This window comes from Petromyzon marinus, chromosome 60 (genome assembly GCF_048934315.1).
Source record: "Petromyzon marinus isolate PM22_M1 ecotype Great Lakes invasive population chromosome 60, UKy_Petmar_22M1.pri1.0, whole genome shotgun sequence".
NCBI lineage: Eukaryota > Metazoa > Chordata > Hyperoartia > Petromyzontiformes > Petromyzontidae > Petromyzon > Petromyzon marinus.
In genome coordinates this window covers 6,054,205-6,078,136 of record NC_133726.1, presented here as the reverse complement: position 1 = coordinate 6,078,136, position 23,932 = coordinate 6,054,205, and positions in this window count along the sequence as shown.

Sequence of the window (23,932 nt, the reverse complement as noted above, 5' to 3'; positions counted from 1 at the left end):
CTTGTGGATCAGCGGCATGTGCGCCGGCGCTTTTTCGCGAAAACCAAATTCCCGTGTTACCCCTTTGTGGCGCTGTCATTTTCTCCAAAGTTTTTTTTTAAAGGACAGCGCTTTTACCCCCCCCACCCAAGCCGACGGGCGCTCGGGATTTGACTCGTGGGCCTGTCTTAGTTGGGAGGCTCTGGGCCGCCGCCGCCGCATGGTGTCAACGTGGGGGAGAGATGGCGGGCGGGCGGGCGGGCGGGCGGTCGCGGGATGCATCGCAGCGGCCATGCAAGCTCGTCCTCTTACAGTGGAGCGGCCGTCCTGTCTAAGTTGGAACCTTCATCCCGGCCCGAGACATTATCCTTGACTCCCCCTCTTTTTTACATTTTTTTTTAAAGAAGGCGCAACACGATAAAGAAACGTTTTTAGATACGAAACGAGTATATTCACAGGGCTTCTTCAAACCATTGTTGAATGAAGCCCTCCCTCCACATGCTGTGTTGGTTATGAAGGATGGGGGGGGGGGGGGGTTTGTTGACTATACTTCACCACGCTTGTGAATCGAAGGGAGTGTTCAGGACAGGTTTAAATGCCATGTGCCAGGGAACTCGGGTCGCCGAGTTCACAGCACAGTGTGCTAACCACTGTGCCACCCCGCATTCCTAGCAGGGGCGTACCCATTGCAATGAACTTCTGTATAATAGTGCGATGCACCGCAACCGTAAACTTGCACAACGGCAATAATATACAGCAGTGTTCGTCACTGCAGGACCCGCGGGCCACTGGTGGCCTTCAGTGCGGGCCACTGGTGGCCTTCAGTGCGGCCACTGGTGGCCTTCAGTGCGGCCCCTGATGTTCGGGCCCCCGACAATCGCACAACAAGTGAAAACCACCCCCCACCATCATCATCGTGCTGCTGTCAAGCCCCCCCCCCAATGGTTTCAAATCTGTGATGGTCCTCACACACTGATGATGTCTTATTGGCGAAAGTGGCTCCCCCCTCTCTGACAATGTGTGAGGAACACTGGTGTACAGGAATACACACAAACTCAATTAAACTCGTGTAAACGATAACAGCTGTTGTGGAGGTAACGATGCTGAGAATGGCTGATGAACGTCGAAGCTTCGAGCTCGCGACGCAATGCATTGGTTAATGTGTTCGATATTTCAATGACCTTCGATTCTCAAAGTCTATGTCGTGACGGATTCTCGTGATGGCCGTGTCTGCTACAGGACATGTACAGTGTTCACAGAGTGTCCCTTCTTGAGTAGTAATGACAGTTCATCAATTTTCTGGGGTGATGGCAGTGGGGGCAGGGGTAGGTGGGGGAGATTAAACTAAAATTATTAAACACTATTTTTATTTTACCAAGTAATGCCCGCTGAGCTATGTAGCGCTTTTTCAGAAGCGACCTGGCCACAAACGATAGCTCAACAAAGTGGCTAATCACGTGAAAATTTACAGCAGCCAAATACTCCAAACGCACGTTGATTGTAAATGTGGAGGGAAAAACTGGAGGACCCGGAGAAAAATCCATGCTACCACGGGGAAAGAGACATGCAAACTCCAAATATACAGGAGCCAGGGTTCTGGATCGAACCCACGTATACCAGGCGAGGTAGTTAACATCTCGCCGGGGCGGGGTACACCCCTACTGGGCCGTGTCCCAAGTAGCTCAACAGCAGTTTGAAGAGGAAAAACAAAGACTTTGAATCAAATCGAAAAGAATAAGCGGACAAGACATCTCCTTCACGTGTCCGCCTCTCCACGTTTAAAAAAAATAATCTACGGTATTTATTACTCGTGCCATCAGACGTGCGGTCTTCCGCGAGACTTCAAGATGAGGAAAACACGACACCGGTTTTGACATACAAATAATGTCCCATCGGCTTGCTGAAGAATTCAATGCTGGTGGACTGCCGATCTCACGGACAAGGGGCATTTAATTCAACTCGGATCGTTCGTACGTGTTGGCATGCGCGCCATTCTTACCACGCAAAGGGTAGCACGAAGGGGATTTGTTTCACAGACGGTTTTCGTCATCCGGTAGTTTTGTATGTTTTTTTCTTTCGCACCGTATGTAGCCAAGCGTGCTAATCGGAGGTCCGATTAAGTTCGGCCTACGGGGGAGGGGGCGGCGATGTTGCTCTGCCGTTTTACGCCATCAGGACAACTTGCGCGAGGGTAATTTTTCAAATTTAGACCGCGATGTCGGCACGCAACGGACTACTTACTCCTTCCGATATTACTGGTCGGCTACGTACGGCGCGAAAGAAGTTCAACATGCATAATACTCTTTTGAACTACGTCCCAGGATCCTCGACAATTCGCTGCAAAGCGGACGACGCGTAGTATTGTACGGTTGACGCGCCCGCATCGGTATTAACCAGGGCAGCCGTAGGGCTAGAATCGCAAGACCGTCCCTGCCGGGCAGCGTGACCGCCGCCCCCTACGTCACAATCAGGCGTGTCATTGTGATGCTCCAGTGACGTCATGCGTAAGTTTTTAAATGCTGTCAAGATAGTGCGGTCGCTGCTGTGCCAAGCTAGAGTCTGACACCCCTCCCCCCCATTATTTAAAAGGTTTTTTTTTGCTCATCCAGGAAAGTTTCAGATTGTCGGGACAGTATGACATGCAGCCGACGTAATTTACTGCCCACTTTGTCGTCAATCCACTGCTGGATGAAGGTCTCCCCCACCCCCCCCCTCCTCCCCCCACGCCATACTTCGCCACGGTGGACGGCGAAAAGTTGCGAAAGAATCGGCTTGGGTGCACGTCCACGAAAATTAAAATCCGTCTGTTTAGTATTTTGTTTTGCACCTTCTGCTAGCCCCTTAACCCCGCCACCCCGCCCTATCACAAACCCGCGGCTTACATGTGGAGTTTATTTTTTAATGAAGAACAGACTGCAAAACGCTGGCAGCAAAACGTCTCTCTGCCGCTTCCGCCGCAGATTCCGTCGGCAAAATGCACAAAGGTGTGCAACGTCGTGCGGGGCGTTGCCGCGATGTCGCCAAGAGGACTACTTTTATTATTATGATGATTATTATAAATAAACAAGCTGGCGAAGCCAGTCACCCGAGCGAGAGCGTCTCGTTTCGTTCGGGCAGTTGCTTCCTCGACTACGGTTTTTTCCGGCGGGCCAACGTCGTGACGTTGGGGTGCGCACGATGTCGTGCTGCGGCACGATTCGTAATTTGTTTCAGTTTTTTTTTAAATACATAGCTTATATAACGTACAATTCTGCAATTGAAAAGTTAGGCGCGCCTGTATACGCTAAATATTATTCTGTTCTATTTTGGGTTCCTATTAAACTGTCAGAAGTGACCAGGTAGGTCAGAGGTCAGAGGGCTGCGCTGAAGCTGCTGACAGTCCTGGGTTTAAAAAACACCGGGTTCCAGCTTCATCCTGCGTTTACAAAACACCGTGTTTCAGCTGCTTCCTGGGTTTAAAAAACACCGTGTTGCAGCCTCGTCCTGGGTTTAAAAATCATCGTGTTGCAGCTTCATCCTGGGTTTAAAAATCACCGTGTTGCAGCTTCATCCTGGGTTTAAAAATCACCGTGTTGCAGCTTCATCCTGGGTTTAAAAATCACCGTGTTGCAGCTTCATCCTGGGTTTAAAAAACACCGTGTTGCAGCTTCATCCTGGGTTTAAAAATCACCGTGTTACAGCTTCATCCTGAGTTTAAAAAACACCGTGTTGCAGCTTCATCCTGGGTTTAAAAAAACACCGTGTTGCAGCTGCTTCCTGGGTTTAAAAATCACCGTGTTGCAGCTTCATCCTGCGTTTACAAAACACCGTGTTTCAGCTGCGTCCTGGGTTTAAAAATCACCGTGTTGCAGCCTCGTCCTGGGTTTAAAAATCATCGTGTTGCAGCTTCATCCTGGGTTTAAAAATCACTGTGTTGCAGCTTCATCCTGGGTTTAAAAAACACCGTGTTGCAGCTTCATCCTGGGTTTAAAAAACACCGTGTTGCAGCTTCATCCTGGGTTTAAAAAACACCGTGTTGCAGCTTCATCCTGGGTTTAAAAATCACAGTGTTGCAGCCTCGTCCTGGGTTTAAAAATCATCGTGTTGCAGCTTCATCCTGGGTTTAAAAATCACTGTGTTACAGCTTCATCCTGGGTTTAAAAAACACCGTGTTGCAGCTGCATCCTGGGTTTAAAAATCACTGTGTTGCAGCTTCATCCTGGGTTTACAAAACATCGAGTTGCAGCTGCGTCCTGGGTTTAAAACACACCGTGTTGCAGCTTCATCCTGGGTTTAAAAATCACCGTGTTGCAGCCTCGTCCTGGGTTTAAAAATCATCGTGTTGCAGCTTCATCCTGGGTTTAAAAATCACCGTGTTGCAGCCTCGTCCTGGGTTTAAAAATCATCGTGTTGCAGCTTCATCCAGGGTTTAAAAATCGCCGAGTTGCAGCTTCATCCTTGGTTTAAAAAACACCGTGTTGCAGCTTCATCCTGGGTTTAAAAAACACCGTGTTGCAGCTTCCTGGGTTTAAAAATCACCGTGTTGCAGCTTCCTGGGTTTAAAAAACACTGTGTTGCAGCTGCTTCCTGGGTTTAAAAATCACCGTGTTGCAGCTTCATCTTGGGTTTAAAAATCACCGTGTTGCAGCTGCATCCTGGGTTTAAAAAACACCGTGTTGCAGCTGCGTCCTGGGTTTAAAAAACACCGTGTTGCAGCTTCATCCTGGGTTTAAAAAACACCGTGTTGCAGCTTCATCCTGGGTTTACAAAAACACCGTGTTGCAGCTTCATCCTGGGTTTACAAAACACCGTGTTGCAGCTGCGTCCTGGGTTTAAAAAAAACCGTGTTGCAGCTTCATCCTGGGTTTAAAAAACACCGTGTTGCAGCTTCATCCTGGGTTTAAAAAACACCGTGTTGCAGCTTCATCCTGGGTTTACAAAAACACCGTGTTGCAGCTTCATCCTGGGTTTAAAAAACACCGTGTTGCAGCTTCATCCTGGGTTTAAAAAACACCGTGTTGCAGCTTCATCCTGGGTTTACAAAAACACCGTGTTGCAGCTTCATCCTGGGTTTAAAAAACACCGTGTTGCAGCTTCATCCTGGGTTTAAAAAACACCGTGTTGCAGCTGCTTCCTGGGTTTAAAAATCACCGTGTTGCAGCCTCGTCCTGGGTTTAAAAATCATCGTGTTGCAGCTTCATCCTGGGTTTAAAAATCGCCGAGTTGCAGCTTCATCCTTGGTTTAAAAAACACCGTGTTGCAGCTTCATCCTGGGTTTAAAAACACCGTGTTGCAACTGCGTCCTGGGTTTAAAAATCACCGTGTTGCAGCTTCATCCTGGGTTTAAAAAACACCGTGTTGCAGCTGCGTCCTGGGTTTAAAAAACACCGTGTTGCAGCTGCGTCCTGGGTTTAAAAAACACCGTGTTGCAGCTTCATCCTGGGTTTAAAAAACACCGTGTTGCAGCTGCTTCCTGGGTTTAAAAATCACCGTGTTGCAGCTTCATCCTGGGTTGTTGTCCCCGCACCTCCGATTAGCACGGTTGGCTACGTACGTACGCACACTGCGAAAGAAGTTCAACATACGGTACATTAAACCGGGTTCTCAAGTACGGTGAGTTGATGGTCTCAGCCTGGTCTCCAATGGCTGCACAATAAAAGCATTAAATGTTGTATTTAATTTGCCCGAATTACAGCTCCGAGAAAATTCGAACCTTTTGGTTTTGGCTGTCGTGCCACGAACGTGACTCTCGTAACTGGGCGGGGGTAGGAGTTGTGTTGCCTACTTACTGTGTGAACCCAGAGCTCTCACTTGAAAGGAATCTCAGAAGTAGCTCTCTATCTGCCCCCGGCCTCAGCAAATACGCACCTAACCCAGGCACAACACTCTGCTGGGCCAAGAAGCCGCCACAAGGTGATATTTAGCATATACAGGTGCGTCTAACGTTTCAATCGCAGAAATGTACATTATAGAAGCGGAGTACACCGTGTGCTCGACGAGACATTGTGGCCTGTTGGGGCAAGTGCCACACCGCACCAGGTTCTCATTTGAGACCGAGTCGACCTATGGAGAGGTCCAGGAGGGGTTCAGATAATCGTCACTGGTGTTGGTGACCGTGAGCGGGAATTTAACTCGGGTCGCTGGGTTCGCAGCGCAGTGCGCTAACCACCGCGCCGCCGATGCAAACACTACTCTACAAAGACAAAGATCCCCCGTGTAGCCTTAACAGACTGTAGGGGCAAGTGCTGTTCGCGAGCGCCTATGAAGGCCGGCGCTGCACACGAGTCGTGTGTGGTCAGTACCACGCCTGACCGCCTTTGTCTCCCTCGTTGGTGATGTGTACACACTGCACCGGGTACTCATTTGAGGCTTATCAACCTAGGGGAGGCCCGGGGACCAGCTCGGATAATCATCACTGGTATTGGACCGTCGGCGAAGAATCGAACTCGGCCCACCGGGTTCATAGCGCAGCCAAACGCTACACCACCGCTCCCCGCACACAACGCGAAACGATCATGGACCACTGTCGTGGAGAATGTAAGGAACTAAAATAATTGGGGCAAACATTTAATACTCTTTGGTTCTTTCGGTAGAAGTCACCGTGGTTAGTTTTATGTATAACTACGTGACTTTATACCGAAAGAACCAAAGAGTATGGATTCCCGCAGCCGCGAAAGCTTCAAATCAAGATTTAAACATTTAATAATTATAAAAATAACAATAATTCTCATTTCGTCTTGGAACGCGCTGCACCAGCATTTGCTCGCTCTCACGGAGAGAGAGAGAGAGAGGAAGCGGCTTGGAGTGGTGAGGAGTGACGGATCAGCCGAGAAGGTTGCAGGCCCAAGGGATGTGGATGTGGAGGGTAAGCCTCCGAGTGGAGTGATGTATGTACAGGGTGCTTTAAAAAATGTTAACGCTTATATGGGACGATCGTTTTAAACGGAAAAGTAACGGATAATGCACTGTAATATGATAACAAATGTAATGCCAAGAGCTTCAAAGAGTCTCCACTTGTTCGCCATCGTTGTCAACGCGTGCCTGGAATATTCTCCAGGTGGTCTCTGGAGCCCGGTGGCAGCAGCGCATGTCACGTGGTATTGTTGCAAATTCTCGGAAGTGTTAACAATTTTTTGAGGCACGCTGTATATCTACGGGACATGTTTTTTTTTTGCCAGTATAAATGTAGAAAAAATAAGAATAGTTTTTTTTTTCAAGACCACAAAGAAGGCTGCCGTCTCTGGTGTAGACCCATCGATTTCAAAGACAATGCGTATATTATTATTATTATTATTCAGAGCGTGTTTGTTTGCATGTTTTACCACAAGCACGTGCGGTCAATGCAGACTTGATGCCTTGCAAAATGTACCTTATTTGGTGTTTGAACATCTCAACACCACCTTTTTATTTTATTCCCAGAAAGGATACACCCCCCCATGATGCGTGTATGTAGAACGAACGTCCTTTGCACCGTACGTAGCCAACCGTGCTAATGGGCTTCAATGCAATATCGACCAAAACATCGGAATGCTGGTGACGGGTCCAGGAATGCTGCGATAAACGCTGTACAGTCGACGAAACACGGCCAAGAGCCATTCACGTGAACTCTGTCTGATCGGAGATGTGGAGAAAATAAAATAAAACTGCACAAAAAAAGCTATTTTTTTTTTCAATCTCGATGGAAACCACATAAAGTCAATAACACAGTAGACTTTAATCACACGCTCTTACCGCACCGTAAAGTTCACGACTAAATGCCAACAAAATAATCTAAAAGTGGAAAATGCTGGCGGCGGGAATGTCTGCGATGATTTGTGTATCCGCGACGAGGGCCTGAGCGGGCTTGTGGGGTTCCTCCCTATTGGGCTTATTCCATTCACTGCAGCGCGTTGCGTTTTCACACAAGCAGTGGGCGGGCATCACCTTGCTCATGCGTAAAATAAGAATATATATAACTAAAAAAAAGCTTTTTACATTTTACCGGGTGAGGCCCACTGAGCTGTATAGCTATTTTTCAAAACCAACCTGGCTATCACAATTGATAGCTCAAGGAAGTGGCTTATCATCGTGTGGAAATGTATAGCAGCCAAATACTCGAAACGCATGCTGATTCTAAATGTGTAGGGAAAAACCGGAGGAAAATCCACGTGGCCATGGGGAGAACATGCAAACTCCAAATACCAAACCTGTCAACCCCTTCTCAGTTCCTGTCTTATTACAGACCGATTCAGACCTTATTGGTCACCCCTTGCCCTTATAAATCTCAACGTCCATCCTACAAAGTCCCATCACAAGGGATGGGAGACACAAGCAAATAAACAAATAACTATTTTTTTCGGTGAAGTCACGTAGGTAAAATAAAATTAAAATAAATGAAAACAAGTAAATTAAATCACGACGTTTCGAAAGGCAACACAAGCATCCGTCTTCAGGTAGAACAGTCACAGCACTTGATAGATATATTCTGCTGTGACTGTTCCACCTGAAGACGGAAGCTTGTGGTGCCTCCGAAACGTCGTGATTTAATTTAGTAAAACCAAAGAGTATGAATCCTTGCAGTCACGAAAGCTTCAAATCTAGAACTATTTTTTGCCCGTATTGAAACGGCTGTACACTGTACGGACCTGAAAACTAAATTTCCCTGTACAAGAATACGGGTAAACCATATGAGTTGACAGGTATGAAATACACAGCAGGCGGCGTCAGGGTCGCGATCGAACCCACGACCTCCTGTACACCAGGCGAGGTAGTTAACATCTCACCACGAGGACAGAGGGAGAGAGACACACGCAAACTCCAAATATACAGCAGCAGGCGTCAGGGTCGCGATCGAACCCACGACCTCCTGTATACCAGGCGAGGTAGTTAACACCTCGCCACCATGACGATGAAACGCCACGAGGTTCGTAAAACACGCACACTGTGAGCACGCACCAAGCACTCAACCTCTGTGTAGTATTTCAGTAGATCCTGAAGAACTGCATTTTTGGTCCTCGAGTCTGAGGTTACCATAAAAAATTTCAGAAAATGTCACCGGCTGGCAGCGACAGCAGCAGTGATGCCCTGATAGACAACTGGTTTTGTCGTTGTTAGGACTCGTCAGTGCAGTACAGCGTAGAGACATGTTTAGATTATCTGGCTGCTATAAATGTCCACGTGATAAGTCACTTTGTTGAGCTATCATTTGTGGCCATGTCGCTTGTGAAAAATAACTAATACCTCAGTGGGCCTTTCCTGGTAAAATAAAAAAAATCTATATTTTCACGGTTAACACACCTGCAGCATTGAGCAGGGCGGCCGTGTGATCCGAACCGCGAACCCCTGCAACGAGTGGCTCACGCGCCAGCGGTTGGGCCGAGTCACCGCCCAGGGCCCATGTTGAGAAGTTGCCTGGGGGAGGGAGTCCCAGGGGACGTGTGGGGCAGGCTTCGTGCCTCGAAAGAGCATCGAGCACTTCCCCCCGTACGTGTGTGTGTGTACATGTGTGTGTGTACATGTGTGTGTGTGTACATGTCCTTGACACCAGGACCTACCGTGGAGCTGATCTGCCCTCTGACCATCGACTAGTCATCTGTAAGATGCGCCTGCCATTTTTCCACTCCGGTGGTGGGTGTACACCCAGGACCCCATTCCAACCTAAAGTGGCCTGGTCTCAGTTATCTGATGAAAGTTGCAAGCGAGAATTTCATCATCGCTTGCGGCTGGGATTGGTATCGTCCCCGACTCCTCCTGATGTCGAGGGTAAATGGGCGAGGTTTAGGACTGTGACTCATGCAGCTGCAATGGCTGCTTTGGGTACGCGGTCCAGACCTCCCCAGACACCCTGGATGACAGAGGAGTTGTTCACGATGGTTGAGAAAAAGCGACAGGCCCACTGTCATCGGCTACAGAATCCCACGTCAGAGAATGAGGAGGCTTACCGCAGCCTTCGCTCGGAGGTTCGGAGAGCCGTGAGGCGCTGCAAGGATGGGTGGTGGTCGCGGGTTGCTGAGGAGATGGAGTCTGCCTCAGTGGCCCGTGATCACAAATCTCTATTTAACTCCATCAAAAAAGTAACCTGCAGCGCCACACCTATTACCATCATTAGGGGAAAAAACGGTGATCCAATTTCCGACCCCCAGGAACAGGTTCGCAGATTTGCTGAGCATTTCTGTGAGGTCCTGGGGGAGGGAAAATCCCTCAGCCAGGAAAACATCGTGGCACAAAGTGAGGATGACCCTGCTGAGGCTGCGGTGCCTCAAATATTGGATGAAGTCACCCCATGTGAGTGGCTGGCTGAGGTGCCATCTGCTGAGGAAGTATTGAAGGCGATACGGAGTCTGAGACCAGGAAAGGCAGCGGGCAGAGATGATCTCCCAAGCGAAATGCTGAGGGAGGGTGGCGTTTGCGCACAGACTGCCCTATATGACATCATAACAACAGTCTGGACCACTGGACGGGTTCCGCAGGATTGGAAGGATGCCCTGGTGGTCCCCCTTTTTAAGAAGGGGGACCGCACAGACTGTAACAACTACAGGGGCATCTCACTCCTCAGTGTGCCGGGAAAGGTCCTGGCAAGGATTATTCAGCATCGCCTTGCCAGGCACGCTGAGGAGAGGCTTGCGGAGCCCCAATGTGGTTTCAGGAAAGGGCGGTCCTGCACAGATGCCATATTTTCTGTCCGTCTGCTACAGCAGAGGTGTAGGGAATTCCAACAAGACCTACATCTCTGCTTTATTGACCTGGTCAAGGCCTATGATACCATCAGTAGGCCTGGGCTCTGGGTCGTTCTTCGTGCTTTTGGAGTACCTGACCCTCTGCTCACGATCATTAAGGACCTTCATGATGGTGAGCGGGCCCGGGTAAAACTACGTGGCCGGGAGTCAGAGCCATTCCCTGTACACCTTGGGGTGCGACAGGGATGTCCTCTGGCTCCCACATTATTTAACATCTATTTTGACCACGTAGTTCGTGAAGCCTTCAATAGCTGTACCGGGGGAATCTCCATATGGTACAGATATAATGGGAGGCTAATCGATGCCCGGGTGCGGTCAAGGGATGGCTCCCTATTGCTCAACCACGTTATGTATGCTGATGACTTGGTAATAGCTGCTCAGTCAGAGGAGGAGTTGGAGACGCTGCTGCTGAGACTGGAGCGTGCCACTAAGAGGTGGGGCCTTACCATCAGCCCCACCAAAACTAAGCACCTGCCTGGGTATTTTGTACCATCGGACACTCCACCCCCACAACTCCCAATCGGTGATGGGGCAGTTGTGGAGAGAGTGGAGAGTTTCCCATACCTGGGCAGTGTGCTTATGACTGGCTCCAGTTTAACAGCAGAGGTCTCACTCCGAATCAGTCGAGCGGCAATATCTTTTCATCGGTTGCGTAACGCTGTGTGGAAGCTACCTGGTCTGTCGCTCCGCACTAAACTTCAGGTCTTCTCGGCCACGGTCATTCCCTCCCTTTTCTACGCTTGCGAAACGTGGACCCCCCTAATGGAACATCTTCGCCGGTTAGAAACATTTAGGCTGGCCTGCCTACGATCCATCCTGGGTTTAACCAGACTGGATTGTGTGAGGAGCTCACAAATCCTTGAAAGATCTGGGCAGGGTCCCATCGGTGAGCTCCTCCGGCAGGCAAGGCTGCGATGGCTGGGTCATGTAGCCCGCATGCCCAGCCACCGCATGCCGAAACAGCTTTTGTTTGGCCGGATTGAGGGGGCTAAGCGGGCGCGGCACGGGCTAGAGAAGAGATGGAGTGATGTGGTACAGGAGGACGTGGAGCTGAGTGGACTTGCCGATGACTGGTACCAGCGGTGTCAAGATCGGCCTCTGTGGAGGAGGCTCGTGAAGGATGCTACTGGGCAGTTGGAGGCAGTCGCCCTCCAACAACAACGGAGGGCGGAGGAGCGACGCTCACAACAGCGAGCGGAGCGCCGGGTGGCTAAAGCACAGCAGGTTGGCACAGTAGGGGGCACAGGTGGTGCATCAGCCAGTCATCTCAGTCAGTCGACCCGTGGCACCTGGGTCTGCCCCGTGACCTCCTGCCAGCGGGCGTTCGACACTTCACGTGGCCTCAGGGTGCACATAGCCTGGCACAAGCGTCGTGGTGACGTCACCGCCACTTAGTGGCGAATGGCGGTTGTTGTTGTTGTTGTGTGTGTACACGTGTGTATAGTGTGGGGAGCGGTAGTGTAGCGGTTAGCGCACTGCACGATGAACCCAGCGACCCAAATTCTCAACTATAAACTAAACTATTTTTATGTTACCAGGTAAGGGCCACTGAGCTATATAGCTCTTTTTCAGAAGCGACCTGGCCACAAATGATAGTTCTAACGAAGTGGCCAAATACTCTGAACGCGTGGTGACGTTGATTCTAAATGTGTAGGGAAGAACCGGAGGACCCGGAGAAAAATCCACGCGATCACGGGGAGAGAGAGAGAGACACGCAAACTCCACATATACAGCAGCAGGCGACATGGTCAGGATCGAACCCACGACCTCCTGCATACCAGGCGAGGTAGTTAACATCTCCTAGCTACCACGGCGCCCTAATTCGATTCCCGCTCACGGCCAACACCTGTGACGATTATCTGAACCGGTGATGGGCCTCCCCCCCCTAGGTCGGCTCAGCCTCAAATGAGTACCTGGTGCGGTGCGTAAAAAACATCGCCACTGGGGAGACAAAGGCGGGTGGGCGTGGTGCTTCGCCACCCACCACCTCGCGTGCCGTTCCGGTCTAACAGCACTTGCCCCAACAGTTTGATGAAGTCTATACGGGGGACCTTTGTCTTTGTGCATGCCCAATAACCACGTCCACGCCAAGCCGGTGCGTGCGTGTCTCTTGTTGACACACGCAGCTGCCACCTACATTGCTGGGCATGCGAAGGTGAGCGTATGGTCAAAGTGCACGCTGAAAGCAAATCTTGTGTAAGAAGGAGTTCCTGCCCGGGCGAGTCTTGAACTTCGTCTTCGTGACGGCTAGCTGCAGCCACAGCGCATCTCACGCGTCTGGGAACCCCTCCGTAGGAGCGACCCCGTCCCGTCCCCCCCGGGGACCCAGTGCCGGACTAAGATAATGCGGGCCTGTTGTTATAAAGGGGCCCAAAATAATAAAAACACATGAATATTACAATAATTTATTTTAAACAAGCATAGTAAAGTAATTGTATTTTGTCATTTGCTATACAGACAGATTATACGATAAAATCAATAACCTTAAACACCCAGTCGTTCATACAAGTTGAAGGCGGTATAGTGCTATAGTAATAGAGCAAGTGCAGAATCACTGAACTGGAATTGATAGCTTGACACTACCCACAGACTCAACACTGCCCATAGACTAACACTACCCATAGACTCAACACTACCCACAGACTCAACACTGCCCATAGACTCAATACTGCCCATAGACTCAGCACTGCCCATAGACTCAACACTGCCCATACTCAACACTGCCCATAGACTCAACACTGCCCATAGACTCAACACTGCCCATAGACTAACACTACCCATAGACTCAACACTGCCCATAAACTCAACACGACCCATAGATATTCTTAGCTCTTTCGGTAACGTGACTTTACCGAAAGAGCTAAGAATATGAATTACTGCAGTCACGAAAGCTTTAAATCAAAATTTTACGACCCATAGACTCAACACTGCCCATAGACTCAACACTGCCCACAGACTCAACACTGCACCTCTTATTAGCGCGGTTGGCTACGTAGGGTGCGAACGAAGTTGAACACACGCACTGTACTCTGCCACCACCACCCTTGACGCCTCGTCAAGATCTCCAAAATTTTGAATAAACACAAGATCCAGGTCCGATTCAACACATTACATAAAATCCGTGATCTGGTTCCATCTGTAAAAGATGTGATTCCGGACATACAGTACCCTGGCGTCTACAAACTAAGTTGCCTCTGTGGTAGTAGTTACATTGGAGAAACCAAACGACATGTCTCGGACCGCATTCGTGAACACAAAGCAGACCTGAAACACGGTAGGACCAACACCTCGGCTGTGGCAGATCACTGTTATAATTCAGTAGGCTCTCATGACATTGACTTCTCCAAGATAGAGGTTCTTTGCAATCCATCTGGCTACCATGAGAGATTCGTTCATGAGGCTATCCACATATACAAACACAGAGACAATTTCAACCGAGAAGATGGATTCTGGCTTACCAATCATTGGAAGGATTTGATAAACCATTTCGGGTCTTAATTGATTGATCACGCTTAAGGTGGCTTTCAGACCGCATCCATTATTTTTCGTCTCCCCCCTTCTCTTTTCCGAACATAAATGGACTCGTCCATCTGAACAACTGTCAAATCGCTCTCCGTGGTGCTAACGTTAAAAAACCGCCACTTTTTTCAAATTTGCTTGCTATGGTTTTCACACCTGATGATAATTGCTTGTGTTGCAGTCGAAACGTGATAATTTTATTGTTTCATATTTTTGTATTATTTTATAGTTTCCCTTCTAAGTGACTTTACCGAAAGAACCAAGAATAGGTCTCCCAACCGTTCAGTTTTCCCTGTCGACCAATCCCCTTTCGAGGGCTCCTCCACCGTCAAAGGCCATTGGGCGGCCATACTACGCCGGGCTCCCCCTCCCCCTCTGTGATCGCTCCTAGCCAATGGGAGTCGCGCGCGTTATTCGAACTCGACAATGAGCCACGCGACCCGGTTTGTTTGGAGCTTTTACTGGTAGGAAACGTAGTGGACTGGAAGCCCAACCGGGCTTAATTCACAGGAGGCAGGGGATTAATTGTGTATGTCTGTGGATGTCTGTCCACGTGTATCCGGACACCCGGATATATAACAAATGCGCTCCTAGTGGGCATTACTGGTAGGAAACGTAGTGGACTGGAAACCCAACCGGGATTAATTCACAGGAGGTAGGGGATTAATTGTGTATGTCTGTGGATGTCTGTCCACGTGTATCCGGACACCCGGATATATAACAAATGCGCTCCTAGTGGGCATTACTGGTAGGAAACGTAGTGGACTGGAAGCCCAACCGGGATTAATCCACAGGAGGCAGGGGATTGTGTATGTCTGTGGATGTCTGTCCACGTGTATCCGGACATTCGGATATAAAAAATGGGAGGGGTGGGGCTGGGTGGAGAGGGGAGGATGGGGAGGGGCTGGGTGGGGAGAGGCTGGGTGGGGAGGGGAGGGTGGGGAGGGGCTGGGTGGGGAGGGTGGGAGGGGCTGGGTGGGGGGTGGGAGGGGTGGGGCTGGGTGGGAAGGGGCTGGTCACCCCGTGGTGCCCTTATAAAACTCAAAGTTTAATCTACTCACGCCGGCTTGTGCCCGCCCTCACAGTCGGGCATATTTGCGGAATACACCACGTGGTGGCGCCGTTGACCCTGGCCATTGACCGAGCAACCCAACGTTCCTACCAGCTCCCTCCGCAGGAATGTGTTAACCCTTTCTGGCCAATAAAACGGGACATGTTTAGACGGTCAAACACCAAATAGGTACCTTTTGGAAGGAAATCAAGTGCTGCGTTAAACACGCACGGTTACCTGTGGTAGGCAACCTTTAAAAAAAAAACATGCTCTGGTAATAATGTGAAGCATTGCCTTTAAAACGGATTCTTGAAGAAGCCTGTCTCTAGTGCTAATCAGAGGTGTGAGTGCAGTGTGTGTGTTGAATTTCTTTCGCGCCGTACGTAGCCAACCACGCTAAATCGTAGGGGCATGCTTCAATGCAAAGCAATCCGAATGCAGATTTACAGGTGAAGAAATTGCTGTGGTAAACGCTGTACAGTCTATGAAACAGGGGCCATAGGGTCCATCCACAAACCTGTCAACCCCTTATTACAGGCGGTTACCCCGTGCCCCTGATAAATCTCAACGTTCATCCTACAAAGTCCCATCACAAAGGAGAAACACAAACAGATAGACAAAACATGTTTTTGCCACCCTATTGAAACGGCTGGTGGCCAGCCGTATGGACCTGAAAACTCAACTTCCCCCTGTACAAGAACACGGGGTTTAAACCGTACGGGTTGACAGCTTTTGTCACTCACGTTGAGTTCTGTCAACTCGCTCTTTGGCCGGTGGCCCAGCATTCGTGGCCCAATAATTGCTCGGCACGCCGCGTCTACAAACAAAGGCAAAGATCCCCCGCCCCGCGTTAGCCTTGAACATAATTTCTGGGGCAAGCGTTGTTAGCGGGCACCCATGCAGGCCGGTACGACACACCGATGGGGGTGGTGTGGCCGCCAGGCACTACGCCAGGCTGTCTCTGTTTACACACCGCACCAAGTATTCATTTGATGCCGAGTCGACCTAGGGGATCAGAATCAGAATATTTATTTATGCTGGAGGAATCCGATGAGCTGTGAAGCTCTTTTTTTCACAGATGTCCAGTTGGGGCCCGGTTCAGATGTTCGTCACTGTTCTTGGCCGTGAGGGGGAATCGAACTTGGGCCACCGGGGGTTCGTAGCACAGTGCGCCAGCCACTGCACCACCGCTCCCCACACAAAGACAAAGATCCCCCGTATAGCCTGTAAACAGATTGTAGGGGCAAGTGCTGTTAGCGAGTAGCAGCACCCTACGAAGGCCGGCACAGCACACGAGGGGGTGGGTGGCCAGCACCACGCCCGGTCGCCTTTGTCTCCCTAGTGGCGATGTTTACTTCACACCGCACCAGGTACCTATTTGGGGCCGAGTCGACCTAGGGGAGACCCACGCACGTGTCACCAGGGACCGGTCTGATCTCAATGAGACGCGCAGCGGGAAGCCAGCGTGGAGGGATGGGATTCAGCCTAGTAAGGATGACTCCAGCCTAGTAAGGATGACTTCAGCCTAGTAAGGATAACTCCAGCCTAGTCAGGCTGACTCCGGCCTAGAGTAAGGTTGACTCCAGCCTAGTCAGGCTGACTCCAGCCTAGTAAGGATGACTCCAGCCTAGTCAGGCTGACTCCAGCCTAGAGTAAGGATGACTCCAGCCTAGTCAGGCTGACTCCAGCCTAGAGTAAGGATGACTCCAGCCTAGTCAGGCTGACTCCAGCCTAGTAAGGATGACTCCAGCCTAGAGTAAGGCCTAGTCAGGCTGACTCCAGCCTAGTAAGGATGACTCCAGCCTAGAGTAAGGCCTAGTCAGGCTGACTCCAGCCTAGTCAGGCTGACTCCAGCCTAGTAAGGCCTAGTCAGGCTGACTCCAGCCTCGTCAGGCTGACTCCAGCCCCGTCAGGCTGACTCTAGCCTAGTCAGGCCTCGACAGGCTGACTCAAGCCTACTAAGGCTCCCTCGAGCTTTGTTCAGGCTGATTCCAGGCTAGTAAGGCCTAGTCAGGCTGCCTCGAGCCTGGTCAGGCCTAGTCAGGCTGACTCCAGCCTAGTCAGGCTGACTCCAGCCTAGTAAGGCCTACATTTTGATTTAAAGCTTTCGTGACTGCAGTAATTCATACTCTTAGCTCTTTCGGTAAAGTCACGTTAAAGGGAAACAATAAATATATAACGTGACTTTACCGAAAGAGCTAAGTATATAGTAAGGCCTAGTCAAGCTGACTCCAGCCTAGTAAGGCCTAGTCAGGCTGACTCCAGCCTAGTAAGGCCTAGTCAGGCTGACTCCAGCCTAGTAAGGCCTAGTCAGGCTGACTCCAGCCTAGTAAGGCCTAGTCAGGCTGACTCCAGCCTAGTAAGGCCTAGTAAGGCTGACTCCAGCCTAGTAAGGCCTAGTCAGGCTGACTCCAGCCTAGTCAGGCTGACTCCTGTCTAGTAAGGCCTAGTCAGGCTGACTCCTGCCTAGTAAGGCCTAGTCAGGCTGACTCCAGCCTAGTAAGGCCTAGTCAGGCTGACACCAGCTAGTAAGGCCTAGTCAGGCTGAGCCTAGTCAGGCTGATTCCAGCCTAGTAAGGCCTAGTCAGGCTGACTCCTGTCTAGTAAGGCCTAGTCAGGCTGACTCCAGCCTAGTAAAGCCTAGTCAGGCTGACTCCAGCTAGTAAGGCCTAGTCAGGCTGACTCCAGTCTAATAAGGCCTAGTCAGGCTGACTCCAGCCTAGTAAGGCCTAGTCAGGCTGACTCCAGCCTAGTCAGGCTGACTCCTGTCTAGTAAGACCTAGTCAGGCTGACTCCAGCCTAGTAAAGCCTAGTCAGGCTGACTCCAGCTAGTAAGGCCTAGTCAGGCTGACTCCAGCTAGTAAGGCCTAGTCAGGCTGACTCCAGCCTAGTAAGGCCTAGTCAGGCTGACTCCAGCCTAGTCAGGCTGCTCCTGTCTAGTAAGACCTAGTCAGGCTGACTCCAGCCTAGTAAAGCCTAGTCACGCTGACTCCAGCTAGTCAGGCCTAGTCAGGCTGACTCCAGCTAGTAAGGCCTAGTCAGGCTGACTCCAGCCTAGTAAGGCCTAGTCAGGCTGACTCCAGCCTAGTAACGCCTAGTCAGGCTGACTTCAGCCTAGTGAGGCCTAGTCAGGCTGACTTCAGCCTAGTAAGGCCTAGTCAGGCTGACTTCAGCCTAGTAAAGCCTAGTCAGGCTGACTTCAGCCTAGTAAGGCCTAGTCAGGCTGACTCTGTCTAGTAAAGCCTAGTCAGGCTGACTACAGCCTCGTAAGGCCTAGTAAGACTGACTACAGCCTAGTAAGGCCTAGTCAGGCTGACTCCAGCCTAGTAAGGCCTCGACAGGCTGACTCAAGCCTACTAAGGCTCCCTCGAGCTTTGTTCAGGCTGATTCCAGGCTAGTAAGGCCTAGTCAGGCTGCCTCGAGCCTGGTCAGGCCTAGTCAGGCTGACTCCAGCCTAGTCAGGCTGACTCCAGCCTAGTAAGGCCTACATTTTGATTTAAAGCTTTCGTGACTGCAGTAATTCATACTCTTAGCTCTTTCGGTAAAGTCACGTTAAAGGGAAACAATAAATATATAACGTGACTTTACCGAAAGAGCTAAGTATATAGTAAGGCCTAGTCAAGCTGACTCCAGCCTAGTAAGGCCTAGTCAGGCTGACTCCAGCCTAGTAAGGCCTAGTCAGGCTGACTCCAGCCTAGTAAGGCCTAGTCAGGCTGACTCCAGCCTAGTAAGGCCTAGTCAGGCTGACTCCAGCCTAGTAAGGCCTAGTAAGGCTGACTCCAGCCTAGTAAGGCCTAGTCAGGCTGACTCCAGCCTAGTCAGGCTGACTCCTGTCTAGTAAGGCCTAGTCAGGCTGACTCCTGCCTAGTAAGGCCTAGTCAGGCTGACTCCAGCCTAGTAAGGCCTAGTCAGGCTGACACCAGCTAGTAAGGCCTAGTCAGGCTGAGCCTAGTCAGGCTGATTCCAGCCTAGTAAGGCCTAGTCAGGCTGACTCCTGTCTAGTAAGGCCTAGTCAGGCTGACTCCAGCCTAGTAAAGCCTAGTCAGGCTGACTCCAGCTAGTAAGGCCTAGTCAGGCTGACTCCAGTCTAATAAGGCCTAGTCAGGCTGACTCCAGCCTAGTAAGGCCTAGTCAGGCTGACTCCAGCCTAGTCAGGCTGACTCCTGTCTAGTAAGACCTAGTCAGGCTGACTCCAGCCTAGTAAAGCCTAGTCAGGCTGACTCCAGCTAGTAAGGCCTAGTCAGGCTGACTCCAGCTAGTAAGGCCTAGTCAGGCTGACTCCAGCCTAGTAAGGCCTAGTCAGGCTGACTCCAGCCTAGTCAGGCTGCTCCTGTCTAGTAAGACCTAGTCAGGCTGACTCCAGCCTAGTAAAGCCTAGTCACGCTGACTCCAGCTAGTCAGGCCTAGTCAGGCTGACTCCAGCTAGTAAGGCCTAGTCAGGCTGACTCCAGCCTAGTAAGGCCTAGTCAGGCTGACTCCAGCCTAGTAACGCCTAGTCAGGCTGACTTCAGCCTAGTGAGGCCTAGTCAGGCTGACTTCAGCCTAGTAAGGCCTAGTCAGGCTGACTTCAGCCTAGTAAAGCCTAGTCAGGCTGACTTCAGCCTAGTAAGGCCTAGTCAGGCTGACTCTGTCTAGTAAAGCCTAGTCAGGCTGACTACAGCCTCGTAAGGCCTAGTAAGACTGACTACAGCCTAGTAAGGCCTAGTCAGGCTGACTCCAGCCTAGTAAGGCCTAGTTAGGCTGACTTCAGCCTAGTAAGGCCTAGTCAGGCTGACTCCAGCCTAGTAAGGCCTAGTCAGGCTGACTTCAGCCTAGTCAGACTGACTCCTGTCTAATAAGACCTAGTCAGGCTGACTCTGTCTAGTAAGGCCTAGTCAGGCTGACTCTGTCTAGTAAGGCCTAGTAAGGCTAACTCCAGCCCAATCAGGCTGAAGCGGGCGACACGCCACGATTTGTTTACCTTCCCCATGCTTCGCACTCCTCTCGTGGTTTGCGTCGTTGTCGTTGTTGTATCGTGCGAGCTGAAGGCAGCAACGGGCCGTTTAGTGAGTAGCCTAGAAGCTTCAAAACCCCGTCCATTGTAACATTTTGAAGGCACCCTGTGTTTGTGTGTCGTTTTTAAAAAAAATCCTTAATCTGTTTTTAGAGCAAGAAAAAACCCCAATACAAGCTGCCGGTCGTTGGTACGTCCGTGAAATATTACACGCGCTATGAATAGCATCATTATTGTTACTACCATTATCGTAAAACGTAGAGGAGTTGGCACAGTGGGGGGTACAGCTGGTGGTGCATCTACCAGTGGTCATCTCAGTCAACCCATGGCACCTGCCGGGTCTGTCCCGAGACCTCCTGCACCTAGCCTGGCACAGTAGGGGGGTACAGCTGGTGGTGCATCTACCGGTCATCTCAGTCAACCCATGGCCCCTGCCGGGTCTGTCCCGAGTCCTCCTGCACCTAGCCTGGCACAGTGGGGGGTACAGCTGGTGGTGCATCTACCGGTCATCTCAGTCAACCCATGGCACCTGCCGGGTCTGTCCCGAGTCCTCCTGCACCTAGCCTGGCACAGTGGGGGGTACAGCTGGTGGTGCATCTACCGGTCATCTCAGTCAACCCATGGCACCTGCCGGATCTGTCCCGAGTCCCCCAAGCGACGAGCCTTCGACACTTCACGTGGCCTGCTTGAAAGTGCACCTGGCCTGGCACAGGCGCCGTGGTGACGTCACAGTCACTTAGTGGCGAATGGCGAGGGTATTGGTGGAGGAGAGGGCGTGTGGGCACGAGTAACGAGGGGACATCTCTCACGCGACCTCCACCCTCCACTCCCCCACCCCCTCCACTCCCCCACCCCCTCCACTCCCCCACCCCCTCACTCCCTCCACCCTCCCCACCCCCTCCACTGCCTCACCCCCTCAACTCCCTCACCCCCTCCACCCTCCCCACCCCCTCCACTTCCTCCACCCTCTCCACTCCCTCACTTCCTCCACCCTCTCCACCCTCCCCACCCCCTCCACCTCCTCCACTCCCTCCACCCCCTCAACTCTCTCACACCCTCCACTCTCCACTTCCCCCACTCACCCCCTCTACTCCCTCCACCTCCTCCACCACCCCTCCACTCCCCTCCACTCCCTCCCCCCGTCGCCCCATCCACACAGCTCTGCTGGCAGAGTGGTCGCTCAGCCTCGACCAACTCCAGAATGAGAATATTTATTTATGCTGCAGGAGGAATCCGATGAGCTGTAAAGCTCTTTTTCGCAGATGTCCAGTAAGGGGCACGGTGTAAGAACGTTATAACAACAAACACGATCGTAGTGCAAAGTACAGGAAATGTAAACAAATCACCCAAACACAAATACAACACTCAACCATCTCCATCCGACCAGGTAAAGCCCACTGAGACATTCACTTAGGGGCCGTCCATAAATGACGTCACGCGATTTTCGACGATTTATGCACCCCCGCCCCCCCCCCCATCGTAACACGGCGTCACAAAAAGTCAGACCCCCCCCCCTCAAATATGACGTCACAAAGCTCTGCCCCCCCCCCCAAAAAAATGCTTCAAATCGCCTTAAACTATTGTCATTATAGTGCGTATTTAATGTGGCGCTGCACTCTTATGTTGTAGGATAAAACATTTATTAAAACGTCTATTTAATTAAGTAGAACGTGTTGTCTATATTTATTTTAAGTTGCGCATTTTGATGTGACGTCACATTTCTCACCGCCCCCCCCTCGTCACACATCGTCACAAATGTCTGACCCCCTCCCCCCCTCTAGGTGCGTGACGTCATTTATGGACGGCCCCCAAACACAAATACAACACTCATTTTTTTTTTCGGTAAAGTCACGTATGTAGAAATACCATGAAATTATATTAAAATAAATCAATCACGACGTTTCGACCGCAACACAAGCAATCTTCATCAGGTGTAAAAAAAAAACAAATAGCGAGGGAGCACATAGGGCGACACCAACGCAACACGTAGAGAGCGTTAAACTTGCACGGAGGTAAATACAACAAGAAGATGAGAGACGAGAATTCAACAAACCTAAGAAAAAATCATGTGATGCAAAACCAGTCAGGCCAACAACACAATTAGACGCTTGCCTGGCGGACCACCGAAAAAAAACAAAGAGTAATTTATGCAGCCACGAAAGCTTTAATTCTTTACAAATACAACACTCGACCATTCCCCATTGTACCAGGCAAAGCTCACTGAGACATTCACTTATTTTTTCAGAAGCGACCTGGCCACAAATGATAGCTGAAACAAAGTGGCCCCAATCATTTGGATATTTATAGCAGCAGAATAATCAAAATAATCATCAATGCGTGTGAGCCACCGCGCGATAGTGCTTCCTCATATAAATAGTAATAAATAGTAATAACGCTTCTGCCGCTGCTGCAGCAATCTCCACAGAGCGACCCCTGATTGTTGAGCACACAGGAGGACCCGGAGAAAAATCCACGCGACTACGGAGAGAGAGGGAGAGAGAGACACGCAAACTCCAAATATACAGCAGGCGTAAGTAAGGGTCGGGATCGAACCCACGTCGTCCTGTACACCAGGCGAGGTAGTTAACATCTCCTAGCCACCGTGATGATGATGAGAGAGAGACACGCAAACTCCAAATATACAGCAGAAGGCGTCAGGGTCGGGACCGAACCCACGACCTCCTGTATACCTGGCGAGGTAGTTAACATCTCCTAGCCACCGTGATGATGATGAGAGAGACACGCAAACTCCAAATATACAGCAGCAGGCGTAAGGGTCGGGATCGAATCCACGACCTCCTGTAGACCAGGCGAGGTAGTTAACATCTCCTAGCCACCATGATGATGATGACAGAGAGAGACACGCAAACTCCAAATATACAGCAGGCATCGTCAGGGTCGGGATTGAACCCACGACCCCCTGTATACCAGGCGAGGTAGTTAACATCTCATAGCCACCGTGATGATGACAGAGAGAGACACGCAAACTCCAAATATACAGCAGGCGTAAGGGTCGGGATCGAATCCACGACCTCCTGTATACCAGGCGAGACAGACAGGCAGAGAGAAAGACGACATGTTGTGTTGTTAGTGGTGGTGAACATATACTGAATGCACCAACAACATCGGTTGGTGGTGGCTTTTTGTTTACAAAAATATAAATTTATAACGTCGCAGGCTTGTGCTAGCAATCTTATCAATGTCAGAGGTTTTTTTGGGGTTAGATCGCGTAAACATAAATGTGTCGTTAAGCCCGCCACCACCCGACACAGCTAATTGTAAATATTGTGGGTTTACTCTCCAACAGACTGGTGTGCTCTACTAGTAACTAATTGGCATGTTTTGTTTACGTGACAAACCTTATTTATTGGCTGTGTCGGGTGGTGGCGGGCTTAACGACACATTTATATCTCGGCACCTCCTTTGCCAGTACCAAAATATGATCATAAGATTTTACCCTTTTTTCTGGCAACAAAAAAACAGGTGTTAAGATGTTAAAACACTAAACTGAAACATTTTACAAGGATTTGAAGCTTTCGTGACTGCAGGAATTACTCTTTGGTTCTTTCGGTAAAGTAACGGAGAAAGAAAATTAATTAAATAATAGAATACAACGTTTCGATTGCAACACAAGCAACCGTCATCAGGTAGAACAAAATTTGAGAGAGAGACAAAACACAGACACGGAGACACACA